The 9,803-nt window shown below is 36.9% G+C and overlaps 1 protein-coding gene and 1 long non-coding RNA gene across 2 annotated transcripts in view; one reads left to right on the top strand and one right to left on the bottom strand.

Moving 5' to 3' along the window:
• Positions 1-9,803, top strand: part of LOC138047286 (uncharacterized) — a 51,279-nt gene that overhangs the window by 1,789 nt on the left and 39,687 nt on the right. The window lies entirely within an intron of this gene.
• Positions 4,123-6,280, bottom strand: LOC138047293 (uncharacterized). The gene is made up of 2 exons (XR_011131818.1): positions 6,037-6,280; positions 4,123-5,917 (listed from the first exon to the last, which is right to left on the bottom strand). It is a non-coding gene; the product is annotated as an uncharacterized lncRNA (long non-coding RNA).

Here is a 9,803-nt window from a genome sequence, read left to right on the forward strand (position 1 = left end):
GTGTCAAAATGATGGCAAGACACCGGATTTTTGTGTTTGCTAGTTTGGTTTTTTTATCTTCAAGTGTTATAAAGTTTGACAAGAAATGTGCGAATTCAGCATAAAGATCACAATCCCCTAACTCTTGAGGTTGACCACTGTTTTTGCAAAGTCAAAAATTTACTCTCCTAGACGAGGCTATTTATCACCAAGTAATTCCATCATTTTGAAAATAGCAGCTGCTTTATCATTCATCTGTGTCAAAAATTCTTGCCGATTTTGGCGCTCATTTTGTTGAAACCCAAGCACGCTTTCAACAGACCTGTTTATGTTCGTGACAAATTTGCACTGGATGGGTGACCTCAAAGTATACGACTTGAAGTGTCGGAAACATAGCACCGAAAATTCTATTTTAACGCTCAAAGATGCAAACTAAGCAAGGTACAGATTTTGTTAGCCCGCTTTATACAAAACAAATATTGATGAAAAAGTAAATAAACATTGATATACAGTTATTAGGAAGAGCAGAAGCAAGTTTTCAGGAAGTGTCGATCGAAAATGAAATATAATTTTTGGCATTAGCAACAACATTTGCGACTGGAAAACAACATAAATCTTGAACCGCGAATATACAAAATTACCATCGGCGAAAAACATTTTGGGAGAGTTTTGCTACGTTCAATTTTTCTTTCGTACTTTTGGCTGCTCAAGTAAATCGCAAAATCGAATTCAGCGGGCGCCGTTTTCATGTTACCTTGCATGTTTACTCGAGAAACAAAGGATACATCTGTGTCAAAATGATGGCAAGCCACCGGGGTTTTGTTTTGTTAGTTTGCTTTTTTTTCTTTCAAGTGTTTTAAAGGTTGACAAGAAATGTGCAAATTCAACACAAAGATCACAATCGCCCATCTCTTGAGGTTGACCATTTTTTCTGCAAAGTCCAAAATTTACTCTCCTAGATGAGGTCAGTTATCACCAGGTAATTCCATCGTTTTGGGAATAGCAGCTGCTTTATTATTCATCAGCGTCACAACTTCTTGCCAATTTTGGAGCTCATTTTGTTGAAACTCAAGCACGCTTTCAACAGACCTGTTTATGTTCGTGAGTTATGCACGCGCTGCGGGCCTATTGTCACCACGGACTTACACTCTTAAGCCGATGACACACGGCTCAACATCCTGCAACATTTGTTGCTCAACAAATGTTGAACTATGTTGCACAGACGTGTTGAACGGAATAAAGCTGATCTCTATTTTCGTTCAACATCGTTCAACAACGTTCAACGTGTTAAATGGTATAGTTCATTATTCAACATGGCATGACACACTGTTCAACATTTGTTGAACAACAGCTGCAACATTTGTTGATCAACAAATGTTGTACCGTGTATCACCGGCTTTGAACAGTGTGTCGTGTCGAAAATAGAGACCAGCTCTATTTCGTTCAACTTCGTTTGTGCAACATTGTTCAACATTTGCTGAGCAACAAATGTTGCAAGATGTTGAACCGTGTATCATCGGCTTTACACTCATACAACCCGGTGACATAGTGGGTATACAGAAGAAATACCCGGCAGCAGTGGTTGAATACAAGTAATGGTCTGTTTAGATTGAGCTGTTTTAGCAAACAGCACACTATTGTTTCATTTTTAGGTAAACTCCAGAATCAAATGCGTCAAACGCTATAATACGCGCCATGTTTATTCTAATATCGTTAATTTAATAATAGTTCGATCAGGATTGGGTACTTTGGGAATGGGAACTCGGTCCAAAGCTACTTTGCAACAAGAAACAACTTCACAAGTCAAGTTTACTTATCTCGGCCGTGGGTATTTACAGATTTTACAAGCCCGTTTAACGGAATCAGAAAAGAGTGAACTGTTTGGAATTGACATTTTTCTCACAATATAAATGCTTTCACTTAGCAAACATACATGCAATTTTCCCCGAAAATAAAGATCAATCTAAAAGATCGTACGATTTGCTTTATTTGATGATTCCAAAGATAAATCTCACCATTTCCTCAGATTGAAAGAAATCTCCTCTTTAAAAGACGCAGTTTGCCATTATTCTGCAGTCCCTTTTTCATCTCCTATACTGGCAAATGCTGTCAGATAAGCAAGGTTTACTGGGCAATTATGCAGAGAACAAATACAACAAAAAGCAAATGGCATTTATCATTGATGCTAACGAATATCTCTTCAGATTCATTTGTTTCATGGAACGAATAGAATTCTCAGCAGTAGAGCATTATTTTTGTTTTCCGCAATCGGCAGTCAAGTATCGGCGACAGACGGGAGATAAAACATTGAGACAATCTTAAAAAGTCAGTTGATTTTGCGTAACTGAATTAATTACCTAAGGCAGTTCTGTTTCTTTACTCCAAGTTCCAAGCTATTTATTTTACTAATTTAGTATTCTTATATGAACTTTCTCATTCTTTAGCTTAAGTCGCTGTAATTCAATGCTTTTCGCAGTTCTGTGCATACCCTTTTCGAATAATTCTTAAGTTTGAAGTTCACATTTCGTAGATATGTTTACTAAATGTCAAAACAATTCGCTTCTTACTCATTCAATTTAATTGAAGTCACTTCCATCATTAGCTACAGGCGTATTACACACTCAATTCCTAAAGATTTATGGAAACTAGGGTACCACACCACTGATTTTTCTTGAACAGGGTTTCGGTGGGAGGAAAAAATCAACTTAAGCCGTCAGTATAAAAGGATCGCAGATGCATCAAAATTTTCTAGGAGACAAATTAATTTTCTATCGTGTGCTTCGTGGGGAGTTAAACGGCGAAACCGTTGATAAAAAACGCATTACACAATATAGATCGCCCAAGGGCAACGCTTCTTCATTGCAAAGGATATAAACAACACGCAAGTTCATATACCTTAATTTTAAATTTCCCTTGGAAGAAAATAATATATTATGATTAAAGCTTAGTTTTGTCTGAGGGAGGACGCCCAAATAGCCGCGTCATTTTGAAACCGTAGCCTTTAACTAATGCTACCACCGGTTGAATACATTGGGAGATCAACGATTGGTCCCAGAAATAATAAAGATGCGGTCTAAAACTTCATCCCTGCTGGGTGATAAATATCGTTCAATTATCAATTGTAACAAAAAAACTCGAAATTGCACAAGACCTTTTCCGAATGAATCGAATTTTTGAGATATGATAGGCATTGGCGGACGTACAGGAGCAAGTCACAATGCCAAAAGGTCTGGCTAGAGTAAAAGACGCTGGGACAGGCAATTCTCTCAGTTTTTCTAGCGAGTAAGTTTCACTTTATTCTAAGTATTGGTATCCAGCTTACTTATTCACAGACAAATGTATTGCTAAGGTGATAAATATGATTACGTTGGCACGATTTTGAAAACTGGAAATACGTGAACTTTTTCGAAAAAAAAAATTCCTTGGGATGAGTATCTCGTGAAATGTTCAACAGAAAGTTAAGAAATGATGAGACAGTCTTAAGTATTTTCTTACACAAAATTGTCATGACTTTAATAAAAATAGGTCCGCAATGCGTACTTGGGGTCTTATGCTTAGCTTAACTCCATTCAACCCTTACAGAATTTGGTACTACGGTCTCACTTTTACCATGCGTGATTGGTTCAAAATTTGCCATAACAATGCAGCAGTGAAATGAGTTCCTTAAGTATGCTTCAAATTCCAGACCTGTTCAGAATTTTACATCGATGACTTGCCACTAAAATTCCTCTTAATGCCATTTGCACAGTTTAGACAACTCTTGCTGCACGCTACATCATCTCTATCAGCTATTTACCAGTAACAGAAGCACTAGATTGGCTAAGAAACAAGCATGGCACTGTCATACATTCATTTGATCTTATAAATGATCAAAAGAATGCTGAAATTCAACTAGAATTCTAAGATGTATCATCACTAGATGAGGCATTCAATGAACAAGTACTCTCAGAGCTTGGTGCAAATCCCCACACTACTGGAAATCAGTCCATCACCAGTAACAATGTATAAACAGCCAAGAGAAAGATCTGATGACCAATTACGTCGATCAGTTACATGTAGATCATTACATAATAAAAAACGCAACCTAAAGCTTACAACAGGGTGCTTTCATGGACTAGAAATAAAATGAAAACCTCAACAGTCTGAAGTCACAAAATGTTGAACCAGTTTATTTGTTTATAACTGGAGGTGGTGATGCTGGGAAAAGCCATTTGATGAAAACACTTTACCACACTGTAGTAAAAACCTATAGACATGCTCCAATGAATCCTGAGATTCCAACAGTGTTACTAGCAGCATCTACTGGAGTAGCAGTAATACACATTGATGGTACACACAGCATTAGCAATACCTAAAAATACAGGTGATGATGTGGAGGAAAGTCCAGGTCCTACAATGTTTGACATCATTGATCCAACAACCACTGTGTCTGCTGACTCTAGTCAAGGAAATGAAGCAACCTTTGGTGTGAATGCTAGAAGCAAGGTGTAGCAATGTCACATACTGCTATGATATACCACCAAATACAAGATATTAGTTTGTGGGCTAATTCTACTTTGAACAATATTTTGGTTATTGGAAATAATCTATACAGTTCTATAACATGTTCTGTGCAAACAAATGATTATTTGCTGATAACTGATGTTCCAGACATGGTTTCAATATTTGATAAAGTGTATTCATTGCAATATACACCCTTTTAATAAGTCTAATATATGCCGTTTTCCGCTAATGATGTCAAACTCGTGCTTTTAAAATTTATTCAGAAATGTACGAAGGCTTCAAAAAAGAAAAGAAATCAGAAAAGTTTTAGGCCTTTGTACATTTCTAAATAAAATTTGAAAGCAAGAGTTCGACGTCATTAGCGGAAAACAGCATATATTAGACTTATTAAAAGGGTGTATAGTGAATCATTTACTGGAAGTTTGTTCTTGACATCAAACATTGGTCCATATATGTCTCTTAGAAATTCACTTCTAGGAGTATTTTCAAACTCTCAACGGAATTACAATTGTTGTTTGTTAACCAATGGCATTAATACACTATATTGCAATAAAAACACTCTATCAAATATTGAAACCATGTCTGGAACATCAGTTAACAGCAAATAGTCATTTGTTCGCACAGAACATCTTATAGACTGTATAGATTATTTCCAATAACCAAAATATTGTTCAAAGTAGAATTACTCTTGTATTTGATGGTATAATACCAGGAAGTGACATTGCTACACATTACTTTACCAGCATTCACACCAAAGATTGTTTCACTTCCTTGACTAGAGTCAGCGGACACAGTGGTTGTTGGATCAATGATATCAAATATTGCAGGACCTGGATTTTCCTCCACATCATTTGCTTGCCTTATAAGCAATGGGATATAAACATTGTAGCACATCATTTGTGCAAACCAAAACATCACCTCATTACACGACTTGTAATGTCCAACTTGTTTTAATGTTGGCAAGTAAAACATATTTAAGTAAAACATCATAAGCAACGTATTCCAAAATCGCCCTCGCACACCTGAAAATGCATCCTTGACTTTCACAAAATTGTTGTGACAGCCGATCCTTGACCGGTATTGTTCGATTGTTGTTCCCATGCTGGCGGCTAGTAGCAGACAACAGTAAGAGTACGAAATGCTATTCTTTGAGAGTGCAAAACTCTTATTCAAAGCCACTATTTTTTAGAGTACAATAACTCTTTCAGTTTGGGATGTAACCCACACCGACATTTCAAGCCGATAAATACTGGTTTGTGATAGCTTGTGAGATACTTGTGAGGTATGTGGTGCGCAACGGATTTCGAGCCAATGAATGTGGGCTTGCGAAAGCGTCTTAGCTTCAGTGCAATCCGCACTAAACACAAGCCGAGTCTAAATATGTTGGCTTGCGAGAGTAAACAACTCCCGTATCGATTCCACTCAGCGACGTCACCTGGATGAAATAAAAAAGGACAAACAAGGCAGGCAAAGGATAGTTAATTTTCGAAATGAAAGAAAGAAAACCAATCTGAAACAGCACGACAGATCAATTTTGAAACACAAATAACTTACCTTACAACTAATTTGCGACGGAAAAATCTTCAAATTTTTCCCAAAACAGGGAAAACGACCGCAGATTTATTTGCAAACAACCAACGCTAGAAGCAATGGCCGACACTTGAAAAACAATGACCTCGCAATTACTAGTACCCAGTCTACAAGCCAGACTGTCACGTGTGTTCTCGTCCTCAAAGTGACATACTGACAAGATTTGCCTCTGACTTAGGGGTCTTTATGCATAATGCATAAGACCCCAAAAAGGCAAAATTGATGGCCTCCGATTTAGGTCATAAAATACGTTCCGAAAACAGTCGAAGTAATTGATGTGTTTGACAATGCATCACGTTTGTTATTATTTTTCGTATGATACACGTTCGTGACAATATATTCGTATTTACTTCAATTCTATTTAACAACCCTTTCTTGTTGACACATTTCCTGTTGTGGATGTGTCGGTGCCCGCTGCGAACGTAAGTTATTTGGAATATGTGACGGAATGAACGAATTGGAGTGTATGAAATGTTATGAAATTGAACTACACAAAAAGGATTTGACACCTTAAAACATTATTACAAGATTAGTGTACCTATGAAATTACTTTAAAAAGGCAGAAACCTGATCGAAATTAAAGGACAATTGCTTGAATACAAACGAGTGATTGCAATTAAAAAGTGGTAGCCTCAACAGTAATATCTCTGAAAACTTTGAACTAATTCAGAACAGAATTGACCTAGAGTCTCGGGATCGGAAAAGTACCACAGTGCACCTTACAAACGACAGGCAAACAATGGACAAAATTGACTTTTAGTGACAAACAATCCAAATGATATTTCACCAAAAACCATTGGTACAGTCAGTCTTTAGCCAATGACGTCACGGATTTAAGTTATACTTGACCAATAACATCATGTCTTGCTTGACCAATCAAATCTGGCGAATTTATTCCATGCACTGAGCGCACTAATCACTTGACTAAGAAAAACCACAAATATGCATCCACTGAAGCTTATACAATTTGCTTACAGTCTGTTGCAGTAATAATGCGCACTAGCCGAGTTAGTTCTCTCGATTAGTCAGAATAAATATATATATATAAAAAACAAAAACAAAAATCGGTGTCTTGTGGACGAAGTCGATATTGTTCATTAGAACTAATGAATACTTCAAAGCAATTTAAATGGATAAGCGTCAACCAGCTGTTCACAGTTTACTCTGGAAAAGGTGTGAAAAGGCTGTTCTCAACATTTACGGACAGCGTCGTTCCTTTTGGCTATTTGGTATGCAATAAGATGCTGGAGGCCGTTTAATAAGGCAAACTTATAAAGAAAAACCAGCATAAAAAATACGCTTTCAAAAAAACAACAATAAGACATGCTTCCATTTTGGATAATTTTCTATCGTCGCTGTAAGACTATTTAACAAATATAAAACTGAAAACAAAAAAAATAAATGGGACTTTTTAGACACGGAGCAGGACAATCAGAATTTGAAAGCACTTTAAACTGTAAAATGTACCACGCAGTGGTCTTTTATTGAAGTAGACATAACATGCATACGGCATGTAATCTGCGAGCCTTGGTAATAACATATGGCACGTTTAAAAATAACTCAGGACCATTAAGCCACGGGGAAACATAAACAACATTAGAAAAGGTAAATGTACCACATGCTGGCGATTTGTTTGAAGTGGACATTAGTTGTTAGCATTAATTTTTTATAGGAATAAACCGAAACTATTTACATGCAATAGGATTGAAAACCTCTAAAAACATTCTTTGTAGTTGAAAAGAAATGATTGTTGTCGTAACCAGAAGCCACCAGAAATGGTCTAGGCAAAACGACTGACAGACCTTGTTGGGGCAACTAGGCGACCAAATAGAGAAAAATTATAGTGACGATATCAAAATGAAGAGATAAAGTGTCACAAAAACGAGTCCATATGTTGGCAAAGCGTTGGGAATGCTTTTGCGTCAGTCGTAGTCTCAAGATAGGGACTCTGAGTCACGGTGTCAGTTCTCTTTGTCTGCTGAATCTCTGAATTTTCTGTGTCAGAACGTCTTTTACCCAAAAATTAACGTAAAAAGCTAATGTATGAATTTGCCATTGAAAAGTGAAATAATCGAAGTCTTGTGATGTCCGTAAAAAGGTGTTTAAAATACATGTACACATTGGGCCAATTCACCGCTATGAAGAATTAATAAACGAAGCATTATAATTGGTTAATAATCAGTGTAACTCACAGAGAGCTCATCAGAGGTCAAATTTGGTACTCATCAACAATGATGCATGGAGCTATCAACAGCTCCACAAACCGTGAGCAAAAAACAATCATACCATTTTTTTTACCCCTTGAGAGGTTTCAAACACCACAGACCCTGCAGGCTCGTGTAATTTCGCAATTCTTTCAATATAATTTTCAACCAAATAATAACCATTTTTTTTGCTTATAATAATTCAACTGTGGAGTGTTTTATACAAGAAGGGTATTAATCCTCTTATATAGTTCATTTTCTAAACCGTATTCTAGACAGACAAAGACAGGTTATTTGCTATTTAGATGGTATTTTCAAAGCCCATGAACGTAGGGAAACTTTAAAACTATGCGCCATTAGCTTTGAACTAGTCAGATTTTCCTTTGAATCGAAACAAATACGGACCGAAACGCAACCGGAGTAATTGATAAAACTTGGAAAGTTTTATGAAAATAGGTTACAGCAGTTGTTTTCAGTTTCAAAACAAATTTTTAATAACGTTGTAAATTCGTTTGCTTTAACAAATTTATGTCAGTTTTTCATGCGTCTGTCCTGTTATTGATCATGAATTTCGTCATAACATTGTCAAAGTAGCTGTGGATCCACGAAGCAATGGCCGAGTGGATCCGCAGACTACTTTGACTATGTTATGACGAAATTCATTGTCAATAACAGGACAGACGCATGAAAAAACTGACATCAATTTGTTTTTTACAATAACAAAAGGTCAAGGGGTCAAAAGTAAGTCAAAACACGAGAAGAACGCGAGACAAAAATGCGAGAAACTTCAATCTCACGCGAGCAATATCGCGCGTCATTATCGCATAAATTATTAATTTATGTGTCCGTCCGCTAATTGACAACACAAATTAGCCAATGAGCGCGCGAGAATTTTGCAGTCACTGTAAAAAGCAAATTCGCCAAGGAGTATAAATTCGGAGGTAACTGAAAGGTTTGTCCATTCCGCGGCATTTGCGAGCTGGTGTGGAGTTCACCTCCCGGCTTATACTGAGTAAGTACATAACTGTACTAGCTGTAAAAAAATTATGTAATGATAAATATAACAATCATATTCTCATGAAGATGTCTTCACGTTCGAAAGAAAGTTTAGTGTTGCGCATGGTTAATTATGAATGCTGGTGAGATAACTTGAGGTCTCTGCGACGCGATCATGCCTCTGAGCCGTGATTCGCCTCCTGCAGTAATGGATGGATTCAGTTCATACTAGATTGTATATATAGGCCTAGCATGTTCATATTTACAAATACCACCAGTCAAGAGCGGCTCCCTTTTCGCGAGACTACAAGTACATGGGTTTTATTACAGATCAAGAACTTAATACGATATGTCGATTATAAGTGGCTTTTGGTTTGGATCAACCATGTTTTAGTATATGCTTCCGTTTCGATTAGCTTTATCTCGCTTCGCATATATGGACAGCAGTTGTATGATCTGTAGATCTGTAGGGGGCGGGTTAACCCATATATAAACGCAGCTCATATAAAGTAAAGTACAAATATAACTTCG

This window comes from Montipora capricornis, chromosome 4 (genome assembly GCF_036669925.1).
Source record: "Montipora capricornis isolate CH-2021 chromosome 4, ASM3666992v2, whole genome shotgun sequence".
Lineage (NCBI taxonomy): Eukaryota > Metazoa > Cnidaria > Anthozoa > Scleractinia > Acroporidae > Montipora > Montipora capricornis.